Source organism: Lolium perenne, chromosome 7 (genome assembly GCF_019359855.2).
Source record: "Lolium perenne isolate Kyuss_39 chromosome 7, Kyuss_2.0, whole genome shotgun sequence".
Lineage (NCBI taxonomy): Eukaryota > Viridiplantae > Streptophyta > Magnoliopsida > Poales > Poaceae > Lolium > Lolium perenne.
Window position 1 is genome coordinate 164,071,920 of NC_067250.2, and position 5,241 is coordinate 164,077,160.

Here is a 5,241-nt window from a genome sequence, read left to right on the forward strand (position 1 = left end):
GCCAAGGAAAACCAACTTGTTTTGAGCAAAGGTGCACTTGGGGAGGTTAGCATAAAGCTTTTCATGACGCAAGATGCACAAGACCTCTCTCACATGTTGCACATGGTCCTCGAGGTTTTTGCTATAAATGAGAATATCATCGAAATAGACAACCACACTCTTGCCAATGAGAGGACGCAAGATGTGATTCATGAGGCGCATGAAAGTAGATGGAGCATTGGAAAGACCGAAAGGCATAACGAGCCATTCATAGAGACCGAGTTTGGTCTTGAATGCCGTTTTCCATTCATCACCAATAGCCATGCGGATTTGATGGTAACCACTACGCAAATCGATTTTAGAGAAAATCGTGGCACCACTAAGTTCATCAAGCATGTCATCTAAACGCGGAATGGGATGGCGGTAACGGACGGTAATGGCATTGATGGGGCGACAATCCATACACATCTGTTGCGTCTCATCCGGTTTAGGCACAAGAATCACGGGAACCGCACAAGGGCTTAAGCTTTCGCGGACATACCCTTTGGCGAGGAGATCTTGAATTTGGCGTTGGATCTCCTTTGTCTCTTCGGGGTTGGTGCGGTAGGCGGCACGGTTTGGAAGCGGAGCACCGGGTATGAGGTCGATGCGGTGTTCTATGCCTCGAAGTGGTGGTAGTCCATGAGGGAGCTCGTCGGGGAAGACGTCTTGAAACTCCTTCAAAAGAGACAACAAAGACGAAGGAATGTTGGTTAAGTCGTTAGTCGCCGACGATGGTCCCTTGCATATGAGCACATAGTGCAATATGGTGGATGGGTTCTCTTGGAGCTCTCTCCACTCACTCTTGGTGGCTAGAAGGACACTCTTGGACTCACTCATATATGGCTTGTGGCGCTCACTATCTTGGTGGTGGGTCGCTCCCTCTCCTCTCATCTCACTATGGTGGGTGCGGAGTTGTGCCCTCGCTAAAGCCTTCGCATTATCCGCGATGATTTGGCTAGGAGTCATCGGGCGCAACTCGAACTTCTTGTCGTTGACCTTGAAGGTGTATGTGTTGGAGAGTCCATCATGTATAGCCTTCTTGTCATATTGCCAAGGGCGGCCAAGCAACATGTGGCACACCGTCATGGGTACCACGTCACACTCGATAGTGTCCTCATAAGGTCCAATCTTGAAAGTGACGGTGACGGTATGTTGTATCTTGATGTTGCCCTTGTCGCTCAACCATTGGATATGGTAAGGGTGAGGATGCTTGCGGAGAGTGAGGTTGAGCTTCTCACACAACTCGGTGCTAGCAAGGTTATGGCAACTTCCACCATCGATGATGACCTTGATCGATTTGCCACCAATTCCGGCACGGGTTTGGAAGATGTTGCACCGTTGTTCTTCCATAGCGTGAGGTTGTGTTGTTAGCACCCTTGTGACCACAAGTGAGGGACTTGGGTCATGCTCACATAAGAGAGGATCTTCTCCACTTTCTTGCTCATAAGCTTCTTCACTTTCCACGGCGGCTTGCACAAGGGCTTCGTATTCATCTTCATCTAGCGTCTCGATGTCACCATTCTCCATAGTGATCATAACCTTGGTGTTCTTGCACTCAAACGATTTGTGACCTTGGGTGCCACACTTGAAGCAAGTGACACTAGAGGGTCCCGTGGATGCCTTAGAGGAGGCGGTGGAGGAGACCGTTTGCTTCATACGACTTTGGATAGTCGGTTTCTTGGATGGTGTAGAGGATGCGTCGGCCTTGGCACTTGTAGTATGAGGAGTTGATGTAGTAGGAGGAGTTGATGTAGCGAGCTTGGAGGAGAAGTAGGTCTTGGCCTTGGAGTACTTGATGTCCTCAATCACTTGGCGCTCGGCCTTCGATGCTTGGTGGACCAACTCAACCATGTTGGAGTATGGTTGGAACTCCACAATTCGCTTGATGGGGTAATTGAGGCCATTGAAGAAACGAGCAATGGTTTGTTCCTCAGACTCTTGGATGTTGGCTCGCATCATAGTGAGCTCCATCTCCTTGTAGAACTCCTCAACGGTCTTGGTGCCTTGCTTCAACTTTTGGAGCTTGTTGAAGAGGTCGGTCATGTAGTGATTTGGGACAAAGCGAGCATGCATCTCTTTCTTCATCTCTTCCCAAGTGTCAATAGGGGGTTCACCCTTTTCTTCCCTAAGAGTGAGGACTTGCTCCCACCAAGTGTTGGCGTAATCCTCAAACTCAAGCGATGCCATAGCCACTTTCTTGGCACCGGAGTAGTTATGGATGCGGAATATCTTATCAACCTTGAGAGCCCATGAGAGGTAGGCCTCGGCATCTTCTTCACCCTTGAACTTTGGCATGGTGAACTTGAGCCTTCCAAACATGTTTTCTTCATCCTCCAAGTTTCTTCTATGAGGAGGGGCGCCTTCATCTCTTGCGGCTAGAGGAGGAATAGGAGGTCTTCTACGGCCAACCATAGCATTGGGTTGGCGTTGGAGGTGCACACTTGCTTCACTTGGTTCACGGTGAGGATGTGGTTGAAGATCTTGTCGTGGTTGTTGACGATGCTCAAGGTTGGGTCTCTCATCTTGATCATGGTGTGGCTCTCCTCGTCCACGTTGATCATGGCGAGGGTGGCGGCGGAGATCTCGCCGAGGTTGATCTTGAGGACCTTGGTCTTGGGGTTGGTCGTCACGCCCATGGTGGGCATGGCGATCCGCTTGGTGACGATCTTGTTGTAGGACTTGGTCTTGTGGAGGTCGCTCATGTGGACGAGCATGGCGATGTATTTCTCCACGCCTAGAGTTGGAGCGAGAGTCTTCATGACGAGCTTGTGGGCGATGAGGTCGATGATGGTCTTCATGCCTTGAGGAAGAGCTTGAGGACGAAAGGCCACCATGAGAGTAGTAATCTTGTGGCGAGCTTGATGAAGAGGAAGTAGAGCGGTGTCGGCGATGGCGACCCAAGTTGGTGATGGCGCGCTCGAGGCTATCCATGCGCCGCTCCATGTTTGCATCATTAGCCGCCATTTGGCCATTCAAGTTGTCCGTAGCTTCACGAAGAAGAGCCAAGTCTTGGTTCACGGCGGAGAAGTTGTGAGCCACCTCATCGTATTGCTCATCGATGCGCGTCTCGAAGAGGGCTAGTTGCTCCTTGAACTCTTGTCGATGCGTCCATAGGTTGTGTTGAGTCACCAACCTCTCGGTGTTGCGAAGGACTTCATCATCCCTTGAGGTATCTCCGTTCCTATCCATGATGGAAAGACAAGAACTATGTTGTGTATGTTAGTGGAAGGAGACTACCTCGCACTCTTACCAAGGTAAGATAGTATTGAGGCAATCCACCAAGCCGAAAGCAAGATCAAGTGTATCGGGACACACGCAAAACCACACGCAAAAGCTAGCAAATATGGTGTTAGGCGAGTGTTGTGGAAAGCCAAATGACAAATCCAAGATCGAGTATGTTGTTAAAAGTGGGTAAGGTCCAAAAATCCAAATATCAATGTGAAGATCACTATAAACACGGAAAAAGTTGTGGAACACACACACGAGATAAGCGGGGTTAGTGCAACCAAAAGTGAGCGGAAAAATGTATGTATAAGTGCTCGGTGTCACACTAACACAAGGAGAGCCAAAGCTTCGGTTGCAAAGGAAGAGACAACAAGATTCACACGTGGCCTCTCTTCTCTTATCTCTCTTTGCTTAAAAGCTTTTTCTCTTTATATTGTGGCACTTGCACTCGTTTGTATCTTTGGTGGCACTTGGACACTTTTGTATGTATGGATGTATGGATGTATGGATGTATGGTGCTACTCGCACTCTTTTTGTGTTTTTGGGGCTTTTTGACGCACTATGTTAGCGTTAGCCTCGCTTTTGCTATCTTGCCACACGAGTGTTTGCTTAGATGCCTTACTCAACACGACACACACACCTCACAATGCGGGGCCACGTGCAATGTCTCGCAACACTAGACAAGCAATGCTCGATGGGATAGATCGCAAAAGGAAGAGGGGTTACAAGGGGAAAGCTGCAAGTTATACCTGCGATGATGGTGGTGGTGGTGGTGGTGGTGATGATGGTGATGATCGCCAGAAAACGAGCTCGAAGGAGGGCGCGAAGATGCGCCCGGTCTGGGGTCCGGTTGGACCGGACTGAGGACCGGCTGGTCCGGTTGCCGCCCGGTCGACCGGGTTCTGGGCTGGCTCGTCCGGTCTGGGGTCCGGTTGACCGGGTTCGAAACCGGGTTTCGCGATTTGGAGCTTTCTCTCTCCTGTTCTTCCCCAAACCAAAACCAAAAGAGCAAATCGACGGGAAACGATGGAATTGGGGGCTAAAAGTTGGGGAAATAGTAGATCAAGCACAACAACACCAGATCCATGGATCAAAACCACTCAAAACGCAACCAAATCACAGATCGGTCAAGAGGCAATTTGGGGCTATTTTTGGGGATTTTGTTGGAAAATTTTCTAGGAACGAAATCGGGTGGGTGGAGGGTCAAATCCGCGGTAACCAAGAGCTCTGATACCATATGATGAGGTCTAAGACCCCGTGTGTGGCCTGATCTCGCGGATTGACTTCGAAACCAAGGGGAGAGATGGGAGAACGCGAGGAACACGAAGAACACGACGAACACGAGGAACTCCAATACTCACGCACGCACACCAACCCGATACACCCGATGCTTACCTCCGTGGCTCGATGGACCACGCCAATAGAATCTCCGAGAAAGAGGCACGTGGCAGAATTCCCGGAGAGAGATTGGGGTTGGAGAGGAAGAGCTTGGTGAGGGAGAGAGAGTAACTTGTACTAGAATCTCACTCAATAAGATCAAAGTCAACAACCAAGGTGCCTTGATTACAGAGGGATGATACCCAAGGGAGACTAAGCTCAAAGGTAGGTTTGAGTTCAAAACAAGTCTAAAGGGTAAAGGAGGGGTCCAAGCTACTTATATAGGCACACATGGCCAGCAAGGGCGAACAGGTACGTGAAAGGATAAGTTAAGGCAGTTTGGTGGGTCATTCCCGTCAGATCCGGTTTGGGTCCGGTCTGACCGGGCCTGTGACCGGGCTGTCCGGTCGTGGGTCCGGTTGACCGGGCGCAAACCGGGAATCTGCGAAGTTTCCGGTCCTGGGTCCGGTCATCGTCCGGTACGAGGGAGCTGCGCCGGTTTGCGCCCGGTTGACCGGGCCTGTGACCGGGGCGTCCGGTTGTGGGTCCGGTCTGACCGGGTCCTGGACCGGCCAGCGTCCGTCTCTTCCTTGGAGCGCTTCGAGCGACGCCGGCTTC